This window comes from Urocitellus parryii, chromosome 11, assembly GCF_045843805.1.
Source record: "Urocitellus parryii isolate mUroPar1 chromosome 11, mUroPar1.hap1, whole genome shotgun sequence".
NCBI classification, from domain to species: domain Eukaryota; kingdom Metazoa; phylum Chordata; class Mammalia; order Rodentia; family Sciuridae; genus Urocitellus; species Urocitellus parryii.
Window position 1 is genome coordinate 23,620,372 of NC_135541.1, and position 14,716 is coordinate 23,635,087.

The 14,716-nt window shown below is 45.3% G+C and overlaps 1 non-coding gene across 1 annotated transcript; it reads right to left on the minus strand.

The window, feature by feature from the left end:
• Positions 1 to 5,474: 5,474 nt before the first annotated feature.
• LOC113186127 (U6 spliceosomal RNA) lies at positions 5,475 to 5,581 on the minus strand. Its single transcript, XR_003301223.2, has one exon. It is a non-coding gene; the product is annotated as a U6 spliceosomal RNA (small nuclear RNA).
• Positions 5,582 to 14,716: the final 9,135 nt, after the last annotated feature.

The window sequence follows — 14,716 nt, forward strand, 5'->3', positions numbered from 1 at the left end:
TGTGGAAGTGCCTGGCACACGATACCTCCTCTGTAAGTGACAGATGTGACTGTTCTTATAAAGAACCGTGAATCCACGATAAAAGGCTGAGAGGAATTGGGCATGAATGGAGAGAAGACTGACTCCAAGTTTTAAGACAAGGAGCAGCAATGCAGGGTTGGCCGGATTGGGAAGCAGAGAGGGAAAGATGTAAGCTTGGAACTTTTCCTTTCTTTCTTCTTTTTTTCTCTCTCCCTGTCTTCCTTCCTTCTTTCCTTCCTTCCTTCCTTCCTTCCTTCCTTCCTTCCTTCCTTCCTTCCTTCCTTCCTCTCTTTCTAACAATGAGACTTAGTTCTCCCAAGATGTGCCAGAAATGTGGCAGAGTGAGGCCAAATTTCCTGTCTTCCTTCTTTGTTGCTTTGGGTCTGATCAGCACTCTCACACCTGCCCACAGTCTCCGCAGTCTGATAACCTGGCAGGCAACGGTGGCAGGCCTGGGCCCCAGCACGGGGCCTCTCCGTCCAACCCTGCTCACTACAGGCGGCTCCTACCAAGGGCCCTTGGTTGTAAGAGTTGGCCTTGTACAGACTTCACCCCCGTAACCAACCCCAATCAGCATCCCACATTGCAGAATCATGAAGCTGGGAAGAGCCCCCTGCTCCCTTCACACGCAGCATGAGCTCTCAACTGAGAACCAAAGACCCTGGGCAGAGGATGGGTTTTCCTGAAATCACAGGCAGGATTTGTGCATAAAGAGACACACATTTTTTTTTCCTGTGTGTGTGTGTGTGTGTGTGTGTGTGAGAGAGAGAGAGATAATTTTCACCAGATTCTAAAACAGATCTGTGAACCCCAAACATATTTCCCAACCCCAGGGAAATATGTCAGCACTTAGATCTTTGCCCCTCATTGATCTCGCTGTTGAGTTGCTTATCCGAAAGGTTCTGGCACTCATGCAACCTGGCGGAGCCACACTGAGCCGACCGCTGCTTCCCCTTAGCTGGGAGAGGCTCCTGCCTGCTCTAGTTTTTGAGGAATCTAATTGCCCAGCAGAGCCGCAGCGCTGTCTCTTCTGCTGAGCTCTGCCACGCAGACCCATATTCATTATGTGGGGGCTTACACACCGAGGCCCCGGGAGAGGGGATGGCCCGGCTCCACTCCAGATGCACACGGTCCCCCTGGTCGTGCCCTCTATTAGAGCACGGCTGGGCAGACCCCTCGGCCTTTCTCCTGGAATTTGAAGGGATCAGGATGAAGGCTGAAGCTTAGGTTTTTGAGCAGAGGTAATTTCAGAAGGTGGAATCATAGCTTAAGGAACTCTCGTGGGAATTTTCCTGATGCAAAGCTAACAAGACATTGTGATAATTTCTCTGGAGCTGGCCTCATTCCAAGTTGGATTTTAAACGCAGATTATAAAGCAAACACCATCCCCCACAAGTATTAAAGGAGGGGAAAATAACAGAACGGGGGCTGCAAAAATGGTCTCTATTGTGGGACCAAAAGCCGTCAATCATGCAAGCTGACAGGCGTCAGAGATTGACAGACAGGCCCTCGCTCCTGACTTCAGTTATCAAGGGGAATGGGAAAAGTGTCTGCAAGAACATGTTAAATTGCCAAAGTCATTACCAGTCACCAATTACCAAAGAAAAGATAACAAGGTGTATTTTAGAAAAATCGATGCAACAACATGCATTTCAATACAGTGAGTTTTTTAGAACTTTCGAAAACAAAACGAACTATTTAGGGAATACACAATGGTTTTCAGTGCATACCAAACACTGGGCTTTGTAAAGTTATCAATATTCACTTTGGACTTGGCTCTGCTTTAGGGGAGCAGAGATCAAGCAATGAGCTAATATATTTCATTTTTTCCCTGCAGTTCTACCCAAAGCACGAATGCAAGCCTCGAGTGCCAGGTGGTTCTCCTGCACACTCCCACAGGAAAGACCTGCCTAGTGACTGAGGGCACTTTCTGGGGCCCTGGGGCACAGGGCAAGCAGGTGGAGGGGTGCTGATGCTGATGAGCTGTGGGCACCTGTCTTACAGACCTTCCGCAAGACCCAGCGGAACCTCCAAGTTGCCTGCTCTGAGTCCCAATCACCTGCTCTGAGTCCTTGAAGATGAAGATAGGAAGGACCTAGTTCCACCCCCGCATGGTGTGGCAGGGGGTGGCACACAAAGCCAGTGGATTAAAGGACAGGCAGCCTGGCAAGTGTTACCGGAGCAGGAGGCCTCAAGGGAAGAGGGTGGGAATGGCTCCTGCAGCCTGGAGGAATCACAGGGGCCCAAGAGAAGGAGCATTTGTGACGATTCTTAGAGAATGAGGACCCCTGTAATCGGAGATGCACCCTCTGAAGAGGGGGGTGCAGCCAGGGAAAGGGAACGGCCTGGAGGAGGGAGAGAGCATGAAGGGCACAGGTGAGCTCTCGGTGGCACGCCTTAAATGGCAGCTGAGCCACTGGCTGCTTTGAAGGCAATGGGGGGGGCATTGCCAGCTTGGGGGCAGGGAGTGGAATGTCCAAGTTGCACCTTGGGATGTCAGTTCTGGCAGCAGCGTAATGCACGGACGAGACGACAGCCCTTTTGGGGACTGCTGTTGTACATCTTTTGAGACCAGCTGGAGTCCTGGACAAGGATGGGGCCGGGGAAGATCCCGTGGCCTGCCACCCTACTGTGCGGCATCCAGGACCCACAAGCCCCTTCCTGGTCTCTGCCTCCAGAAGGCCTGCCCCCCGCTCAGGCTGTGCTGACATGCAGTGTCCTCACGCTGCCCACTCTCTGTTAGAACATCTCCCTCTGAACCTCCAAGGCTCTCGGCCGAGCACCGCTGTGTTTGAGCCACGCATAGTTGCCTCGATGGTCCGGGTTAGAAGCTCTGTGAGGACAGGAACGCTGTCACATATATTTCTGTGGCTCTTCCAGCATGCAGTGCAGACCCTTCCTAGCAGAGAGGAAAGGTGAGACAGCAAAGCCCAGAGCAGCAGAAGCATTTCATGGTAATGCCCAAGAAACGCCAGAGCTGGCATGAATTTGTCTAGGGGACCTTTTTTTTGTTGTTGTTTTTGGTACTAGAAATTTAATCCAGGGGCTTTTTGCCACTGAGTCACATTTCCATCCTTTTTGTATTTTTTATTTTGAAACAGGGTCTTACTAAGTGGCTTAGGGACTCACCACATTGCTGTGATTGAACCTGCCATCCTCCTGCCTCAGCCTCCCACGTTGCTGGGATTACAGGCGTGCGCCACCATGCCTGGCTGCCCAGAGGATCTTATGTGACCAGAGAAAATCAGACTTAAAGACTCTTCCTAACCCTGCAGTGTGAGCAGGACTTGGAGGCTGGTAGAGCCCAGGAGAGGAAAAAAGCTAGAGGGCCTACGACATAGAGGGCAGTAGGCAGGAGGTAGAGGCGTGTGGGGTCAGCCCTGGGGGATAGCAAAGGCCTCTCCATGTGACAGGTAGGTGGCATAACTTTGTCCTTCATTATCCAAATGAGGACATGCTTGAGGGTGAAAGGGGCGCTGTCCGTGAGTTCTCCGTGGTGGCTGACTTAGGATAAGTCTAATTTGGGATGGTTTCTGAGAAAACGAAACAGGTGGTCACTATAGGCCCTGCTGCTGGCCACCTCCTTCCGGTCTCACCTCTCCTCTGTCTGTGCCCTTGATCTCTGCCATTCCTCACGTGCTCCTCGTCCCTCCCAGACTTAACTGGGAGAGTTGGAATGAGGATGGAGTGTGGCTCAGCCCCTTCCATGTTTGCTCTTTGGGGGGGCAGCTGTCCTCAGCATCCGGGCATTCCCTCTTCCTCTATGTAGAGGCCACCCAAGGAGCAGGGCTGCCCTCGAGGGTAGGAAGCTGAGGGTGTGCAGCTGGCCAGTGACTGGATGGAGGGAGGAATACCAGGAGGTGATTCGCCCACCTGTCTAAGCCTTTAATCAGCATCAAAGAAGAGGGATCTGGGATTTCTGGCTCTGCCCATTCGGTGCCAGGACCCCCGAGTTGATTCTATAGTCACGTGCAGCGAGCCTCTCGTGTTATCCCCCAACCAGTGTCTACCTCAAACTGAGGCTGGAGACTTTCAGAATTAAGGGGAAAAAGGCCCCTCATACAAGGGAGTGGTGCACCAGCCCATGAGAAGAGGAGCGAGAACCACACGTAAGTAGAGGATCCCCAGAGCCTGAGTGGCCCAAGAGAAAGAACACTCGGGGCTGAATTTGTCTTCACGTCCACATCCAGGTGTGAGCTTTTACTGGTTTCTTTTGAAGAAGACACAGAGATTAGTTATCAAAACACACCATATGTGTATGTGTGTGTGTGTGCACAGATATATAAATATACATATGTGTATATATGTATATACACACATATATAAACACATTTGGTATATATTTGATATATGTGAATATATAGACACATGTATAATTTCATTGAGGTGATAAATTACATGCAATAAAATGAAACAATTTGAGACTTTACACACGTATATGCCTGTGTTGCCACCACACCAATCAATATATAGAACACTTCCATCTCCTTCCAAAATATCCTTATACTCTTTCCAAATCAAGTCTCACCGCCCAATTTTTCCTCTCCGGCAACTACTGATGTTATTTCTCTCATTACAGATTAGTTTCTTTCATCCTACAACATTACACATGTGAATTCACAGAGCAGGTTTGTGTGTGTCTTTTGTCTCCAAGTTAGAGCATGTAACATGTAAAATGGTAGTTCTCATTTTCATTGCTGTGTAGTATTCCACAGTGTGGATGTATCATCATTTTCCTATTTTCCCATTTGTTGATGGACATTCAGATTGTGGCCAGTTTTATGCTATCTTCAATAAAACTTCTATGGATATTTATGTACAAGTCCTTCTGTAACCATATATTTTTTTGGGGGGGGGTAAATACCTAGGCCATTACTGGATCATAAAATAAGTATAATGTTTAATTTGTAAGGAATTGTGTAACTGTTTTCTAAAGTGGTCAAACAATTTTATACCTTCCATTAGTAATGTATGAGAGTTATAGTTGCTTTCAACACTCACTAACAATTGCTATTGTCAGTCTTTTTTTTTCCTCATTAAACTTTTGTTTTAATGGGTCTCAAAATTCTGTGACAGATTTTTGGTCAAGTTGTTTCCATTAAAAAGAGCTGCTTTAAAAAAACTAATAACTTAAAACTGCCACGCACCAAAAACAAAGTGTCCACAAAACATTTCCCTTTCCTTCTGAAGGTTTTGCGATACACTGTTACCATTGACCAGTCTTTTACTATTAAACTTAAATGGCCGATGGAGACAAACAGTTCTGAGACCGTTCTTCCACCACTGATTAAGACTGGGGTGGCAGGTGTTAGGGGTAATAGTCATTTAACCCTCTGAGCTTTCTGGGCAGACTTGGTGACCTTGCCAGCTCCAGCAGCTTTCTTGACCACTGCTCTGATGACATCCACAGCAGTTGTCTGTCTCATATCATGAACAGCAAAAAAAAAAAAAGGAAAGAAAAAGGAATGTTCATGAATTTGCAGGTCATCCTCAGACAGGGGCCAGGCTAATCTTCTCCGTATTGTTCCAGTTTTAGCGTATGTGCTGACGAACTGAGCCCTTTTTAAAATCCCAGCCATTGTAGTGGCTGTGAGTGGAACTTCAGTGGGGTTTTAATTTCCATTTCCTTGGTGACTCATGCTGTTGAGCTTGGTTTTGTATGTTCATTGGCCATATGTATATTTTTGTCTGGGAAATGTCTGATCAAATATTTTGCCCATTTTAAAACTGATTTGTTTGTCTTCTTACTGAGTCATAAGTGTCCTTTGTATATTCTGGATACAAGTCCATTAGTAAGTTGGTCGTATCTTTTTATAGCTTGTAGTCTCAGGGCATACTTTTTGGTCTAAGATTCATTCAAGTTAATTTTTCTATATGGTGTGAGGTAGGGGTTGAGGTTTACATTTTTCCCCACATGGATTCCCAGTCATTCCATCAGCATTTGTTGAAAAGACCGTCCTTTTCCACATTCAACCACCTTAGCGCATTCCTCAAAAATCAATTGGATATATACGTATAGGTCTATTTCTTGACTCTGTTATGTTCCATTGACTTCTCTGTGTATCATTATGCAAATACCACATTATCTTGATTACTATTAGTTTTATAATAAGGCTGGAAATCAGGTAGTTTGAAGTCCTCCAACTTTAGAACACCACACTATACATCATTTGTGATTGCTGGAAATAAATGTGCTTGGATTAAATGTATAATAAATTGTATACATTATCCTTTCTTACTGTGGGTTGTTCAGTCATTCTCAATCAATACTTCTGTGGTCTTCAGAGAATCCTAAGTTAACGGACTCATTTGGGTTTTGCAGTAAGTAAAGATGGGGACTGGGGGATCCCTTTCTGTAGGCGCCATGACTCTGGATGCAAACCAGAGATTTTTAACAAGGTGACTTCCTGTCTGGGATTGTTCCTTCTCCCACCAGCACATACCCCGCAGTTTGTTAGTAGACCTGCTGTCTGGTTTCTCCAGCTGTGGTGTGGGGGAGAGAGTTCTGGACTAGTGGGTGTCAGAGCTGCCCTCTCTGGCAGGCCTGCCTGAGATTTTCACACTTGGCGTGGAAAGGCCTACATGAAGGAGTCACCTCTGGGTTCACAGAAGCCCTGCCTCCCGGGTGGGTCCAACTTTCATTGAATCTACTTGTCACATGCTGGAAACTGCTGTCACATGGAGTCTGCCCCCTTCCCAGACACAAGACACACAATAAATCCTCCTTAGAGCCTAAACTTGAACCTGGCCTTGGTTGGAGACCCAAGCCATATTCCATTGCAAAGAGAGAATTTTCCCAAGTGCAATTCAACTTCCCATAGTTCCTGTTTCCCTGTGTCTAACATAGCCTTCAACTTGGACTGCAGCGTAGATTTGGAATCAAAAGATCTAGGTTCAAATTCCAATGGTGACACCTGTTAATAGCATGATCTTGGGCCAAGCCCTTGTGGAATGAAATCCAGCATCTTCCTCACACAGCTTCTCCATGCCTATGAAAGTGTTTTATCAACATAAATCACAGTGCACCGATTCCCAAAAAGGATTATTATTACTATTATTTCTCCTTTTAGCCAAAAAATAGCTAATAGAGGCCTGGGAAATGTAGAGTTTCCTATGGGAGAAACTATTTGTTTCCTATAATGGCTGTAAGAAATTCCCACAAACTTGGTGACTTAGAACAATAAAAATGCTTTTCTTACAGTTCTGGAGGACAGAAATCCAAAATTAGTTTCCCTAGGCTGAAGTCCAGGAATCAGCTGGCCACATCTCCTTCTGAGTCCCCCTGGCAGATAGGTCCCCCTGGCTGCCCCTTCCAGCTCCTGGTGGCTGCCAGCATTCCTGTGTGTGGAGCCTCCTGGCTCCAGTCTCTGCCTTGATCTTCCCACCACCTTCTCTTCCTCCACGTCTCCTTTTTCTTCACCTCTTCATGAAAAGAACCCTGGTGGTGGTGTTTAGAGTCCACCCAGAGAAGCCAGTATTATCGCCTCATCTCAAGGTCCTTGGCTTAATCACATCTGTGAAATCTTTACCTCAGGGGCAGCCATCGCAGGCGGCAGGGAGGGGACTCTGGGACTGTTGGAGGCCACTGTTTAGTCCACTGCAGTGTGCGTGTGTTGGTGTGTGCACCTGCACACGTGTGTCGGTGGGAATGGCACAGAACAGGAAAGCGACCGCCCTGTCCCATTTCCACACATCATCTTCTGTGATGAAACAGCTTATAATTCAGTCTAAACGGGTCTTTGTGGAATCTTGCCCCAAGTTTTCCCCTACACTTCTGAGGGAGGAAGAGCCCTCTTAGAGACTCACACAGCCCCAAGGTTGCCAGGGCTTTTATGATCCGCCCAGCCCCAGGGTCAACTAACGACTGACTCATGGGCCCAATCAGATCCTGCCTGTTTTGCCAAGTTGAGTAGTTGCAACGGGGACTGCAAGACCCAAAGGCCTAAAATATTTACAAGAATATTTTGAAAGGATGATGGCTGTTGGTTAATGATGACCACGGCCTCCACTGTACAGATGGGGAAATGGAGGCTCAAGCTTCGACAGTGACTTGGGGAAGATTCTAGGGCTCTTGTCTAAAGACAAGATTCTAGGGATCCTGCCCAGGATTTGCTATTCCTTGAGCTGGGTGGAGTCCAATGCCCCAGAAATCAGATTGGGGCAGTTCTCAGCCTCCTGTAAAAAATACCTATTAACTGGAGCTGCTCCCAGCTCCCAAGCTGAATAACTTGTCAGGGAGCATCCCCAGTGCCCAACACGGTGCCTGTGGAACAAATGGATGGATAACGGGTGAATAAATGATGTGGTCAAGGTGTTGGAGGGACCTAAGCTGACATGGTGCTGCCCAGGCCTGGAGAACATGGTAAGTCCCAAGCTGGGGCGGCAGAAAGGATCCAGTACTCAAATCTCTGGCCTGAGGCCAACTGGGGGCTCAACCCCAACCTGCCACCCAAGAGGCCGTAGGAAAACTTGAGACTTGGCAGAAGCAGCGGAGCTGTGAAGTCCACCGGCGACTCTCAGAGAGGTGGGGAGGCACCGTGGGGCCTTTAATGATGACTAATTTGCAGCTTATTAATGCAGCGGTAATTAAGAATATTCATTTTATTAAAAGCCGTTTATTGTAATAGTGTATGCAAATCCGGAGACCGCATTGTGCTCACGTACCAATCGACATAGGTCTATTGTGGCTCTGCGGATGGCAGGTCGCTGCGTCACTAATTGTTAAGAGTTTAGGGTCTAATTTTAAACCCTTTTAATTCCATTTGAAATAATTGCCCTAATGAAATTCAAAGTACTCAGAGGCAGCCATGGGAAAGGCGGATGGTGCCCCCCCTCCTGCCCCCAGAGAGCTGGGCTCCGAGACCTGTGGTGGGAGCTGAGCTTGTTCTGGGGCTGTGCGGGCTGCTCTCTCCTCCTGGAACAGGAAGCTGGCCCTGGGGACGGCTGGTGAAGTCCTTCGTGGGCCAGGTCCCCGTCTGCACTGCAGCCTGGGTGGAGAGGGACTGAAGGAGAGGAGGAGGCTGTCTGGGTTAAGTCACTTTGTAAGGCAGACAGGGATAGGATCTGCAGAGAGATGGGGAAATGGGCCCAGAGGTGGATGTCCTTAGCCCCAGGGGCTTCAGTGACTCACGGGGCCAGGCCTCCGATCAGCTGTACGCAGGTTTGGTCTAGGATAGCATATAGCTCTTGTGGAGGGCTCCTGTGTGCCAGGTGCCCTCCTGTACAGGCAGTGACCTTGTTTAATCCTCACAGCCTCCTCCTCAGATGGATGGCGTCCTCATCTCCATTTTACTAACCAGGCAACTGAGGCAGGGAGAGGATCAGTGAGTGTCTTTTCAAAAATCACACAGGATAAGTGCAAAGCCAGGCCCGAGTCCATCTGTCTTCTCAGAGTTTGTCCATCCAGTCTGCATGTGTAGAGGGGGGTCCACACCTGTGGGGTCAAACCTGCCTGGTGATCAGAATCCCCTGGGAGCTTTATAAGGACAGACTCCTGACCGCTGCCCTGGTACCTGCAATCAGGGTCTTGGGCCTGAGAATCTGCCTTTGATGTGCTCCTTAAGTATTCTGATGTAGTCAGTCCAAGGATAGGCTCAGGATCCCTTGACAGATGGCTCTATTTTAAGATTTTTTAAATCCCCGGGAGGAGCCCAGTCCATGTCACACAGTTGGACTGTGATAAGTGCTACCTTCACACTCACCGTCAGAGCCACATCTTTCTCGGAGTGCCAGCATAGCCTTAGGAGCAAAAGGTTCTGGAAGCACGTGCTGAGGCGCTGGCTTCAGGTGAAGGCAGAGGTACGTCTTTGGAAGTCTTCACTAGCTTTGCTCGAAGGGTGTGCTGGATCCTGGCAGCAGGAAATTGGGAAGGGCACACCAGACAAAGAACAGTGTTTGCAAAAGTGTAGAGGCTTGAGCACCTGTGGCATTTGATAGCCATACTCTTCCATGATCCTGGGACCCTCGTCTTCTGGTGTTCACCTAACTATGGATGGGACTCGTGGCTTGTTTCTGTGAAACAGATGATGGCGGAGGTGATGGAATGGCTGGGATGACACTACTTTTATGAGATGCTGTCAGGCCAGCAGTCCTCGTGGCAGTAAGCATCCATGCCATGAGCTGCCCACGGAGGGACCCAGGTGGCAAAGCACTGCAGGTGGTTTGTCTAATCTGAAGACCTCAGTCCTTTGGCTTTATGGAAGTGAAATCTGCCAACAACCTGAGTGAGCCCCAGTGTGGACCCTCCCCAGCCAAACTTTAAGATGAGAACGAAACCTTCACCTTGATCACAACCTGGTGAGACCCTGAAACACAGAACCCTGGTAAGCCAGGCCTGGACTCTTGACCCGCAGAACTGTGTTCACAAATGTGCACTGTTTTAATTTGCTATATTGCGGTCATTCTTTTATGCAGCAATGGAAAAAAGTACAGCATCTGTTAAGAAAAGCAGCGTGGCTAAGGTAATCTTCAATCTCTGTGTCTGTCGGACATGTTTCCCATCAGAAATACGGTCGCCTATGTGATGCAGAAAGGATGTAAAGGGAGACAGACAAGACTTTCTCAGAAGCACGAGCGTCCTCCTGTAGGATGGAAGTGTGGTGGAGTCTTAGCAGCGGGTGACAAGGTCAGATGTGTATCAGACGCCGATCACTTTGGCAACCAGAGCCTAGGATGGGTTGGAGGCAGGAAGACCTGGCTGACCTTTGCAATAGTCCAGGTAAGAGATGACAAGAGCTTGAACCAAGGGAGAGGCTTCGAAGATAGCGAGAGAGGCAAGTGACATCCAGAGGCAAAACGTGGACCAGGCACTAACATTTCTTCCATTTTTAAACATTTCTTTCTACTTTCGTTCTAGTTCATGCCTTTCTTCTGTCCAGAGCTGACTCCACTGACTTGATTTCAGCATCTCCTTATTAGCAGCATTGCTGTGTGGACATCTAGGGTCCGAGTGTCTTTCTTCCCCCAGGCACACTTTCCTGGGGAGGGGCGAGCTGGTGTGGTTTTTCATTTCACAGAGCCTCAGAGAGTAACCATCGTGAATCAGTCCCCTAGGATCTTTCTGGTCAAATACCACTTATCATGTCATCTGCCACCACCTAAAGGATTTAGCATTTCTCGTCTTGTGCAGAGAAGTTATTTGGACCCTTAATAAGATCTTGCAAAATGAGAGGTGAGTGCAAGACAGGAAACTTAACCCGTCACCATCTATCCCTTCTTTCAGCATCGTTGACACTAGGTATGGGGGTGGCCAGAGTTAAATAGGAAAAAGCGTTACCCTCAAGGCATTCACTATCTATTGAGAAAGACAGGTGTGTAAAGCAAAAAATTGCAGCAAAGATTCCTAAATTAGAAGCACACATTGAATGGTCCAAGACTCCCAAAGAAAGGATTGTGGGATTTTCCAAGTCCACCGTTCAGCTGGTGCAAACAGTTGGCAAGAAACGATGCAATACCTTTGGACATGAATGAAGCACCTTTATCCAAGGGAGGGAGGGAAGGAGAATTAGGGAGCCTGAGGTTGGAGAAGTCAGCAGGGTTCAGATCAAACACATGCGGTCTCTTGTGTTTACAAGGCTCAAACCATCTTTTTTTTTTTTTTTTTTTGGTACTAGGGATTGAACCCAGAGTGCTTAACCACTGAGCCCCATCCCAAGCCCTTTTTAATATTTTATTTAGAGACAGGACCTCACTATGTTGCTGAGGCTGGCTTTGAACTCACAATCCCCCTACCTCAGCCTCCTGAGACACTGGGATTAGAGGCATGCACCACCGCACCCCAGCTCAAACCATCTTTTGTGGACAGCAAGATCCCCTAAAGGAGACGGTACCTTAAAAATATAGGATGGTACCTTAATGACCAGGACTCCTGTGGCTCTTCCATCTCCATGATTGAGGCCAAAACTCAGAGTGATCCACGACAAGACTTTTCCCTCCAATCACCAAGCGTGTCTCTGTCACCAAGCATGTCTCTGTCACTTCCTCATTATCTGGTAACATTGTTCCCTTCTCTTCAACTCTATGCCAAGCAAGGTAACTCCATCCTTTCAAAACATTCCCACTTTTCCATATTCGGTGAGTTTCTACCCACCATAGGAAACCGCTGTTCTGATTTTCACTACCAGAGATTAACTTGGTCTTAGGATTCTTTTACCCAGCATGTTTTTGAGATTCATGCAAGCTGTAATACATCTTGTTTATTGTTGGGTGAATATTCCATTTTGTGACTAGACCCCCATTTATTATTAGTTGACTTGTTAATGGATATTTGTGGTGTTTCTAGTTTGGGACGATTATGAATAATGCTGGTAAGGGCATTCACATTTTGGGTCTTTTTTAGAAGTTACAAGTTGTCATTTATCTTAGGAAACTATCCAGGGTGTGATATCTGGATCATAAGGTGAGTGTGCACTTTATTACTACTCAGCAGCTCACCACGTTACACTCCCACCAGCCTGGTGGAGAATCCCAGTGTCTCTAAATCCTTGCCAAGACTTATTATTTTCTGCCTTTTTAACTGTAGTCATTTGGCAGATATAAAGTGGCATCATATTGTACTATAATCCATTTCCCAGTAACTCATGCTATTGACCAACTTTTCATGTATATACAAACTTATTCAAACATGTTTTTTTTGGTAAAGTTTATATTCAAGCATTTTTTTCCCTTTTTAAGGTTTTTTTTATTACTTATTTCTAGGGCTTTTGAATATATATTTAGATAGACGTGTACTAAGACTGTTTCCCTCTCAGTCCATAGCTTAAATTTTTTGTTTTAGCACTGGCAGAGCAGAAATTCTGAATTTCGATGAAGTCTGATTTGTCAATTGTTTTCTTTTACTAGTCCTCCCTTCCCTTACTTAATTGAGACATATTTTACAAATAAAATTATAAGTGCATATTGCATGCTAAAAAAAAATGATTGGCCTACCCCAATGTTACAAAGACTGTCATCTGTGTTTTTCTTCTAGATGCTTTAGCGTTTCAGCTATTCCATGAGGTCTCTTATCTGTTCAGATAAATTGTTGTGTATGGTATGAGGTAGGAGTTGAAGTTCATTCTTTTTCATATTTTTCTATTTGTTTTCACCACCGTTTGTTAAAGACTTTCATTTCCACATTGAATTGCATTGGTATTATCCCATCGACCTGGAAGGCTGAGGCAGGAGGATCTTGAATTCAAAGCCAGCCTTAGCAACTAGATGAGGACCTAAGCAACTTAGTGAGACCCTGTCTCTAAATCAAAAAATAATAAAAAGGGTTGGGGATGTGGCTCAGTGGTTAAGCACCCCTGAGTGCAAAAAAAAAAAAAAATTGCATTGATGCTTATGTTAAAATTCATATGAATTTTTGGACTCTATATTCTGTTCCATTGACCTGGCCTCATCTCCAAACTACATTATTTTGATTACTGTAGTTTTACAAGCTTTTTATAGATCTTGAAATCAAGTAATGTCCTCCTGCTATATTCTTTATTTTAAAATTATTTTGGCTATTCTGGATTCTCTGCAATATAATATATACTTGAAGTAATTGCCAATTCCATTTTAGAAAGCAGCCTATTGAATATATGATTGGGGTTGCATATGTCTACAGATAGTTGGAGAGATTTATATCTTAACGACATTGAGACTTCCAATTCATAAACAGTATATTTATTCATTTATTTGGGTCTTCTTTCATTTCTTTAATTTACTATTTTTGTGAATTTCAATGTAAATGTCTTATAATCCTTTGTCAATTTTATTCCTAATTTTGTGTTTCAATGCCATTATAAATAAAATCTTCTGATCGTTTGCTGTTCACATATGGAAATAAAATTGCTTTGTGTAATATTAACCTTATATGCTAGTGATCTTGCTAAATTAACAGTTTGAAAATGGTTTTTAAATTTTTTATTTCTTACAGCTTCTATATACTAGTCCTGTCGTTGCTGAATATAGGACTTTTCCAGTGTTTATTTAATAACAAATTAGGCATCAAGGTAAGGAATATTATCATATTACTTAGCTCATTCTAAAGGGGTTGATTCATCAGAAAGATGTGCCATTGTTCTTTCTCAGTATTTCTTTTTTATTTCTAATAGTCCTGGTCAGAGCCTCCACCACTGACCTGCATGGACGTGGTAGGGGCACATGTGCTCGCCCTGTTCCCAGTGTTACTGGGAATTTGTCCAGTATTTCACTGGAGCTTGTTGTAGTTGAGGGCGTGAAGGGTGATTGACATTTATGGTGCCCTTCATCAAACTAGGGCGTTTTCTGTGGGCTGAGTGGGTGTCAAGATTCTCAAATGATTTTTCTGCATTTACTAAGATGATTTTTATTTTTCTGCATCTATTAAAATGACTTTTCTCCATTTTTTCTAACGTGAATCATATTGATTTCAAATATTAAATCAACCTCAAATTCCTGGGATAAGCCCCACTTAGTTAAGATGCAGCATTTATATATATATTTCTGGATTCCATTTTTAAATATTTCATTAGGGATTCTTATACCCACGTTCATGAAAAAAAATATTCATATATTACTTTTTTCCCCTCTGTAACTGTCTGGTTTTGGTATCAGTCTTATACTGGTATTATAAAATGAATTGGGGATTGTTCCATCTTTCTGTATTTTCTGAAAGAATTTGTGTGTAAGATGGATGTGATTTATCTGTAAATAAATTTATCTGTTAATGTTTAATAGAATTCATCAG